The following is a 10899-nucleotide window of genomic DNA, read 5'->3' as shown; positions in this document are numbered from 1 at the left end:
ATACCTTAATCAAATTTGTTTATAAAACAATAAAAAACCTTGGGATCATTTGGTATTGTACTAGCATGTCTCCATTCAATATAGACTGTAAGCATATTCAAAATAATTAAACCAATGACCAGTCTTGTCTATAATATCTTTGATTTATGATGTTCTTGAGCTTGTAGGCCCTTTTATAGTGGCAAGCAAGAAGTGTGACCTTCAGAGAGGTCATATGGTGTTTTCCTATATCTATGCACATTCTATTCTTATAGTAATATAACCAGTAATGTCTCCAACGTTTGGAGTTTGTAAAGCAAATTGTTAGGGATGACCGAATTGAAATGACTAGTACTAGATAGGGAATCTTGGAGAGTTGCATCAAACCAGTCAAATGACTGAAGACAAAAAAAAATGTAACCAGTCATCTAATGTGTTCAAAATCCCATGTGGCACCAGTAAAACAGATTTTGTTGCCAAGATTAGAGTTGTGTAACACATCAACTCTTGTGACAATTATTAAAAATATATTATCTATTTTATATTTAAATAATGACTGTATATTAACTGATAAATTCAAATATAATCTTGGCATGATTACCTGCCACTCCAATTAAGTGAAAAACATTTGTGGCCAATCGTGTCTCAGAAATACAAACTATAACTGAAAAATGACATTGTACACATATTAGGTTGCAAGATAATCCTGCAGATGTTCTTTCCCGGGGACTCTACCACAAGAATTGCAAGAATACTACACGGTGGGTTGGGTTAGCCGGGTTAAAACAAGAAGAGGAAATCTGGCCTCAGCCATTCCAACCTGAATGAGCTGAAATGAAATAGGACTCGAGATTCGAAATCAGGTGTCTTTCAAATGTAATCCCTCTCTTTTTCTCTTTAGCTTCCGAAACCACTGTAAGGTATTACATTACAGGATGATTTGTACCCATTACACAACTGGTAATGGGTAAATTATTATCTCTTAATTCTGTTCAAACTATTTTCAGATGAAGCTACTTTTTATCTATAATGGCATAAACAATACACAGAATTCACATTGGTGATCAGAAAAAATCCCACATGCTGTAGTTGATTAAAATTTCCAGCCAAGATTTTCAGTAAATGTTTGGTGTGGCATGATCAACAACCAATTAATAAGCTCTTTCATATTAGAATAATGAATCATGGGGAGAAATTATTTGGAATTTTTAAACAATGAATTTCTTGCAGTGCTTGAAAATTTCTCCTGGCGAAACCAATTGAAATGTACTATTGACTTGATACAGCACAAACACAATTCATAAATGAACTAAGACAATTCTAAGATGAAAAATTTGTTGGTAAATAGATTGGATGTACTGGCCGGTAAATTGAACAACTAGATCACTACATCTTACCCAGTCCTTAATGTTTACAGGGATGGATGAAATGCAAGGTGTACAAGCAAAAAGTAGATCCACATGATGAACTGATCGCTGGCATTCTTACTTAATGCTGCTGCCCTCATCATGAAACGCAAAGATATCATCAGGTTGGCAACAGAAAATATGAGGAAAGAAGTTGAATAGTACATCAATGTCAATGATGGAATTTCCTCACATTTATAGTAAATCAATGCAGTATAAACCACAATGAGCTTTGTTATAAAGTAAATTAAAAGAATTAAAATTTTTTAAGGTCTAAATTTATTGTATTAAAAACAGCTGTTTTTAATTATTACAAATTCCTAGCATTTTTTTATTAAATTTTGTTCTGTTTTGTTTTTGTTTATAAAAACTGATTCTTTTTTTGTTTTTCATAGACTTTATTACATACATTTTCTCATAATTAAATTTTCTACAAATTTTGATGATAAAATTTATAGTATTTATTATTCATTTAACAAAATTATTGTACTTCAAAATTAAAAAAATCTGTTTTTCGTCACCAAATTTTTGTTTTACATTGGATATCATGAAAACTGTGGGAGATACAGTTCTGGGATCTGTTTTATTTGATTTTTCAGGTAAAAAAAAAAAGAAACCATCAGGTTTACCCATTATATAACACCTTAAGAGTCTCAATATGACCTCATTTCACTGGGGGAACTGAAATCTGGTTGAAATTTTTCACTGACTGCAACTCGATAACAATTGTTTTCTGTCGTATGTTTGTATGAACCTTTTTCCTTCTTTCAATTCTATAATCAGTTCCCAAATTATTTCCCTCTCCTCCTGTATTATCCTATAAGTTGCAGTTAGCAGAGTAACATTATTTCTCTATCTAAAATTTAAATAGAAATATTAACTAGATATTAAGTGATTCAACCATATGTAACTTGTTATCTCATAACCTAAACATAATTAATGTTAAGACCAAACAGTAATATTTGATAATTAATTAATCTAATCAATATTAATTACAATTAATGCTGCAAAACCAAACATAACTGATGCTTATCTTGAATACTGTAATGGATCTGTAATGATAAAAAATATACATAACATTTATTTATTTATTCATATAATAAAGAAAATATACTGATTAATTTCTTACCTTTATAAGTTCATTTGTTTCATTATTCTGTCTTTCTGTACTGCATTCTTCATTTGATGAGCCTATTAATATTAGCTGATCTCTAACTTTTAGTGCCTCACATAATTTACTTTTTAATAATTTATTTTCACTTTCAGATGTTTCCAACAGTGTTTTAATTTCCTGGATCTAATAGCAACAATAAAATAAAAATATAATTAATCATATAAATACAAATAATTTTATTAATAAAGCTTTTACACTATTTTTAATTCTTCAAACCCACACTACATCTGAAGTGATTACCCATCTTAAGAGTGTACTTTCATTGTATTTCAAAATATCTATTATGTTTTCAATTGTTTCTGTAGCCATCTTTAGAGAATGGTACTGTTGTTCTCGCCCCTGTCAGCTGAAGTTATAACTGGCGATTTGTTTTTGAGAAAGGCAAGCATGTATTAAGAATGTAGTCAAAAAATGAGTTTGTTTATGAATTATATCTCTTCACTTAGTAAATCATTGTTATGTATTTATATATTTCATAATGTGTGAGTGTGTTATCATGTGGTTCTTTTTTAAATACATAGTTCTTCAATGTTATTTGTCAATGCCAGTGAATTTGAGATTTCCATCAACAAGATGGTTGCTAACTGTTGACTATATGTAATTAAGGAGGGCTTTTAAATTTCATTATATCTCTGAATGAAGTTTTATCTCATTTGACCTGTATTCACTACACATGATCATATCATATATGGCTGGCATAATTTATAAAAGAAAAATTATTAAACATTTGTTAATTTAATTTTTTTTGTAAGACAATATCAATGAGTATTAATATTACACCCACTTTTTTTCTGTAACAGACAAAACTTTCTGCAGTTAACATACAATCTATTGTATATGAAACCACAATCTTTCTAATCACATTTAATGGTACAAAGTTATGGTTATTCTTTCCTCCAGATGCACATGAAACTATATAAACTAAATAGTACAAGAAGTATACAAAAGTAATACACAATTCCAAATTGAAGTATCATACATTAATAATTAATAGGGAATGTGGTTAAAAAATGAAATTAAAAACTAACTATTTCCTAAAGTAGCTTTACTTTAATTAAAAAAGGTAAATCAAATTAATAAATACATTGCATTCTGAAAATCGCTGAATGGTATGCTTTAGAATTATGTGGTCCATTCTGTTCTTTCAGCATTAAGTTGGTTGTCCTGTGGGTTCGTCAAGCATTGCTTAGTAATATATCAAGATGTCAATTGTTGAGATGTGATTGAACATGCTTTATTTCGTTTCGTGTTGTTTCTTTTATCGGAATCAATAGTTGCAAGAAACATAATGGTAGAATAACACCGTTATTCTTTGGGTAGAATAACACATTTTTCTTGTTGAACATGACTTTCATGAAGGAAACAAGTATACTGATTTTGTGAAGCACAAGCTTTCTGAAAAGTTTATAAATACTCCTGCTCCTCATCACAATGCAATTACCATAACAATCTTAATTTAGAAGCTGCTGCTTGGAACAGGTCTTTTAATGAAGGTCCAAAACACTCTATATATAGACTACACTGCTATAATTATTATTATTATTTTCTCCTTCCTTGGATCTTTCCCTGCATTATCACTTGTAGATTAGTAGTATAGTTTTCTTCAGACTGTGAAACCAAAAAACAATAAGTTGCTGCTATTAATTGTTTTCACAGTTTCTGTTTTTTTCCCATTGTTCCACAACTTCAACATTCACAACCCAATCTGTCCATGATATTCTTCAAATTCATCAAAATCCACACTTCAAATACCCAATAAAATTTAAAGGTTTTCTAAGTACACAGTCCATATTTCCATATTTTATAGAGAAGAACAATGAAGATATAGTATCTTATCAAACTTTCAAAATCAAGCTAAGTCTCTACCATGCATACCCTTTTCATAAGGAGTGAAACTACTGTCTTCTTAAATAATTTAAAATAAAATTATCCTCGATGAAACAAACTAAATCTTTAATTATTAACACAAATTACCTGGTGAACTAATATCTGTAATTGCTCTCTTGTATATTCAATATATTCTTCAGCTTCTGTCTGTGAAGAGCTATCCAAATTATTCAAAGATTCCAGCTCATCAAAAGATGCTTGTAGTTGATTTAGTTCTTTACTCAAGTCAGAAAATTGAATCATCTGAAAACAAATCAAATGAAAATAAACTAAATTAAATTAATAGATATGAGAGAGTGTGGTAATAAAATAAAATATAATAAAAAGAGCTATTCAATAAATTTGCAACTAATAACACAAGCCTGCGATGGTTGTGTTTTTTAGTTTTTGATAATTGATTCTTAAGTATTTTTTAGCACTGAATCCAAAAATAACCTTCATTTTTTTCATCACGTCAGGATTTTTTGCAAATCGCAAATTTCAAAATTTGTAAAAAGTTGAAAAATTGTGAAAATGTGATACAATAAAATAGAAATAAAACGTTTTTTTATAATAAATTAATATAATATATTCACTTTTTTTTACTTATACTTATGCATTCTTATAGCTAAACAGTTGAGTGGTCTCAAGAGGTGGGCAGGGGGTCACTGACCCTTTAATTACTAATGAAAATTGCCACAAAATATGCCTAATTTCTACTATAGAGCATTTTTAAATTAATTTCTTTTTATCTATTTAATTAATTTTTATGAGGTACGTCATGTCTTTGGAAATCACTCCCCTTCTTCACCCACCCTTAATGACGAAGTAAGTAAAATACATACAATTTTATTCCATACATCAAAGTTTCTTTGGATGACTTATACTCTGCTTCGTGCTTTTCCTTCTCTATAGGGTTCATCTCAATGTAATATCCAGCAATAGTCTGCCATCGTTGTAGTACTCCATCTTCCTTGATACCACCTTTCCATTTCTTTAATGTCCTGATGAAATCTCTTGCCCATCTCTTTGCTAACAGCACTCAGATTTTCAGGAAAATAGTCCACATGTGAATTAAGAAGTGAACCTTCAAGCTCATGGAACAGCCTAAATTTTTGTACTTCTGCAGCATGTCCTCAATGATTGATTTGAAGTTCGGATCATTCTTTTGTCCAGAAACTTGGTTACTACATCTTTAAAGGCTCCCCAGGCTTCTTTTTCTGCAACTTTCATTTGTTTCTCAAAATTACCATCTCAGAGAAGTTTTCTAATGTCAGAACCAGTAAAGACACCCTCTTTTAGTTTGGTAGTTGATAAGACTGGAAATTTGTCACAGATGTATTTAAAACATTTATCTTCTTTTGATAAGGCTTTTGGCAAATTATTTCATCAAGCCTAACTTGGTATGGAGAGGTGGAGGGAGAACTTTATTCGGATCTATGAGGGCTTTTCGGAGTACATTTTTTGTTTCAGGTTCTAATGAAGCTCTTTTTGGCCAATCTTTCCTTATCCAATGATTTTTTCTGTCTCTGCTATCCCATTCACATAAAAAACAAGAAAACTTTGTGTATCCTCCTTGCTGTCTTAGGAGCATTGATATTATTTTGAGATGAGGTGTAAAGTGAATGGCATATTTGGATAGACGATTGTTTTATTCTTCAAATTGAAACTATGAACACTAGTCAAACAAAAGTAACAATCATTGTGTGATTTTGTATCTGAATGCTTCTAGTTTACCCTTTGACCACCACTTAAGTCAATCAACACATGTGTAGCAAATATAGAGGGGAACTCAAGCTTTGTCTTGAACTGCTATTTTCATTCTGAAATATGTGAGGTGCACTTGTTGAACGAAACTTGTTATATTTCTTTTTTTGCCTTTCCATCATAAATGTAACAAAAGGAATCTGCAGAATTTTTACAGCATCTTGAAGCCATTTTGAAATTGGAGAATTAGCTTTACGGCCTGAAAATATATTTTCCACCAACAAAAATGCATTTAATCACAGAGGACGGGAAAAAACTCGATTTATGCACGCTGATGGTTGAATGAAAAAAAGGAAGGTTATTTTCAGATTCAGCACTAAAAAATACATAGAAATCAATTATAAAATGTTAAAAAACATTCCCAAATTTTGTAGGCTTGTGTAATTATTTTCTGCATTTCTATTAAAAAGTAACTACAAAGAAAAACATTCTCAATTAACAATTCAATCAGAACATTTCATTTATTTACATTAGCATTTTTCAATCATAATTTCAATTCATTTTATTTTATACTATTCACTTTTCATAACATCCAGTTACCTCTGTCTGCTACACTCATAACAATTGTGTAACAATCTTGAGCTACTTTTTCAAAAATTATTAAATTCATCCTTATCCTCCATCTTAAATCCTCATTTTATATATTTCAATTTTTGCCTTATTTTACACTTTTTACTTTCTGCATATCTCTCTATTAGGAAATTAATTACACCTGAATGTTTATATGTGGCTTACAAACTCTCTTTACAAGCTAGGGGACAGTTCATCTCTTTACAAAATTCTACCTTTTTCTTTTCTTGTTTAACCTCTGGAACCAACGTCAGATATTGCTTCAGAGGATGAAATGAATGATTTGTAGCACGTATGAAAATGCCATGCCTGACCAGGATTCGAACCTGAAAAAAATTCTACATAGGTTTTTCCTCTTATTTAACCATCTTAAGACAGATAAAAGAGAGGAATACATTTTATACATTATCAACCCATTATTGTCAACAAAGAAAATAGTTTTTAAACAAACTAAACACTTCTTATGATTAATTAGTTTTGTTGACAAAATTGAACGAAATATTTCAACTTAAAATATGGAATGACAAAACTGTGGCACACATGGAACTGGGTAACACACTGATATTTTTTTTTTTAATTTTTTGTTAATGATAATTTTTTTAAGTAATGCCTACTTAGTCATCAATCTAAAACTGTATTATTATAAATATTACCACAGGCCTTCTCTCTTATTTAAAACCGAAACATTTAAAGAAAAAGGATTATTTAAGAAGCATTTTCAATTATTATCTTAGCATAAATCAATTGCACTTCATAATAAAAATAACTGCCTCCAAACCCACAATTCAAATTCTATTTTTAGCCAGTACAAATTCATTTTTTGACATTTGTTATAAAATTCAAAGGGTCTAGCTGAACAGCTGAATATATATTTCAATGGGTATATTTCAGTTCAATACACAAGATACACACAATATCATGAGACAGGCAAAGGTTTACATTACATTCAGAAAAAAATATCACAGTCTACCCAAAGTAAGTAAACTAAACTGTGGTGGACTGTACAATGTTTTCAACATTAATCAAAAGAAATTCAACTTTAAACAAAGATATAATTAATACTTAAAAGCCCCTCAGCCTCAACATTTGTCAACTATCTCACATATATCAATTCATCAAAATTTGCACAACTTTGATTTTCTAAACAAACAAAAGCATTATATCTTAACCCACTTGAAGATTATGAAATATTAAACACATATCACAAAACAATGACATACTAAAAAAATACAAATCAAATTCAATACATATTTCTGACTGCATTCTACATACATGCTTTTCAAATTTAAAAAGCCATTGACAATAACATTAGCTGATACAAGGTGGGAACATCAAGCACCAGTCTCTGAAGATAATTGCAAAGATGACTGGAAATGATTTATTATAAAATATAGTTCAGTCTGTCATTATAAAAGTTTTTATTTTTAAATGTTTGGTGATTGGTGTTTCTTAAAAACATGAATTGTAGATGGAATTACAATGATGGAAAAACAAACTGATGAACAAAATACAGAATAAAATCAAAGCAAGAAAACATACAAAGAGCTCACACATCCAAAGGAACCGCACAGTAAAAAATAAACAAATCTTAGTTTCCTCCACACAGTATATATTGAACTTCTACAGATTGTTTCTGTATTAACATCTCTAAAATAAATGTTTGAATTCTCGGAACATCTGCAGACAAATTACTTTGACAGTTAGGTACTGCTTATAATAGAAGCCATGATCCTTTTACAGTTAGTTTTTCAGAAGAAGAAATTCAACAAGCCACATATAGTGCTGAACACCATCACCATTTCAGTGGGCTTGTCATGTTGATATGCAACTGCATATATGAAGACAGCAGGAAACTATTTCACCCTTCACTTTCCGCATAATATTCTAAAAGTCTCAAGATATGCAATCTCTCTATTATAGGCCACTGTGTTTCATGCACATATATTGAGAGGTCATCATATAATCTGCAAGGCACCTGCAGCTTGTTGAATTGATAGATCACTGACAATTGAATTAGACCCTAATATCAGATTGGTGGCTGAGAACAATACTGAGAAGCTGTTGTTATTAAAATATAACTGACTCACATGCACTACAGCATGTGTGTTGGAGTAGTCAAAGCAGTTAAGCTCTATGTTTCAAGTTAGGAGGATGATAATTCAAGGCTCAGTCAAACTACTTATAATTACTACAAATAGCTAATTGATAGGATCCAATAGGCATTGATAGGATGTCAATTGCGGCATCCCATTCTAGTATGTCTCCTCCACCATCACCCCATATACTGGATGATATGGTTGAAGAACCTCCCGAGACCCAAGGGCATCAGAGTTCTCTAAAATAAAGAATACGAAAAAGAAAAATTGAATCACATACAATTAAAATTTATATAGTTTCCTAAGTATATTCATTTTATATTTTATTAATTGTTTTTTTTTTTCCCTTGTGAACATTATTCAGTAGAATGTTAAAGGTCTTCGATCCTGCACTGATCTATATAAGATATTGGAGTACTGGCACACATGTACATGATCCAATAATCATGTGTTTCCAAGAAACTCATCTTCTACAACATGCCCCAATAACACTCAGAGGATACTTCTGTGAGAGATACGACTGTCTAGTAGACAGTAGTGAGAGTGGTGCAGTGGCTATTTTCATGAAGAATGGGGTGTCGGCTACAAGGATTCAAATAACCACTCTCCTTCCTGCTGTTGCAGTAAAGGTCTCTCTATCCCCTTCAAATTGCATATCTGCAATCTGTATCTCTCACCGAAGACTGAGTTCAGTGCTCTACATGTCTCAAATCTCCTCACACAAATACAATCTCCATCGTTAATAGTAGGAGACTTCAATGCCCACCATATTTTCTGGGGCTCAACCATCTGCTCTACTCGAGGAAAAAAAGGACACTTAAACAGAGTGAGACAAGACTTGGACCTTTGTCTACTGAATAATGGATCACACACATTCATGTCTTTATCATCTGGTACTGTATCTAACATCGACCTCTCCATATACTCACCGAATTTACCCCCTCATCTTAATTGGTCTGTTTGTGATGACTTTCACGGCAGTGATCACAGACCAATTATTATTGGTTTCGGTGTAGACCCCAAGGTTAAAAGAAGGCCATGGAGATGGATTGTTGATAAATTGTTAAAAGACGGATTGGAATGGATACCATAAAGCCTTCGAATCACAGTATGACGATGGTACGAACATCCTTGACCAGTGTTGCTCTTTTATGTCCACTACTGGTTTCGATGTAGACTGCAAGGTTAAAAGAAGACCACGGAGATGGATTGTTGAAAAGGCGGATTGGAATGGATACCATAAAGCCTTCCAATCACAGTATGACGATGGTGCGAACATCCTTGACCAATGTTCCTCTTTTACACCCATGACACTTGAGAATGCCAACAGATATATCCCACAAACATCAGGTAATCCTAGACGTTCCTCCATTCCATGGTGCAATGATGACTGCAAGTATGCTATTAGGAATCGACAGCAGGCACTACGCAAATTTAATCGTAGGCCTACAACTGAATATCTAAATTTATATCGCAGGGCTAGAGCGCTATGCCGTCGAGTATTCTTGAACGCTAAGAGGAGTTCATGGACGAAATATGTGAGCACTATATCTCGCTCATGTCTACTGTGTGGAAAAAATCTGTGCAATTTTCGGATCACCGATACAATCTAATTTTGGTCTTATTGATGAAAGAGAAGTCCTTTCATCATCTTCAGCTGTGGCAAATAATTTAGCAAAATCTTTCTGCTCAGTGTCTCTCACTTCATCATATACTAACGATTTTCAAAGGTACAAAGTACAGATAGAAATATTGTCGTTAAACATTGGTAATTCGGCTGGTGAATTAAACACTCCATTCGTATTTAAGGAATTGTTACACGCACTTAAGAAATCACGTGACACTTCCCCTGGACCGGACAACGTTCGCCTTGTATGCTTTCACACCTTCCTAACTCAACACTACAACATCTTTTGAATATTTACAATAGTTTATTCTCTGAATAAGTCTTTCCGCCCGGGTGATCAGAAGGCTCATTGCTATCTTCTTTGATATAAAAAAGGCGTACGACACGGCCTGGCGACGTGGTATTCTTAACACC

The sequence above is a fragment of the Lycorma delicatula genome, chromosome 2 (assembly GCF_047948215.1).
Source record: "Lycorma delicatula isolate Av1 chromosome 2, ASM4794821v1, whole genome shotgun sequence".
Lineage (NCBI taxonomy): Eukaryota > Metazoa > Arthropoda > Insecta > Hemiptera > Fulgoridae > Lycorma > Lycorma delicatula.
The sequence above is the reverse complement of the archived record's forward strand: the minus strand, read 5'-3'. Positions refer to the sequence as shown.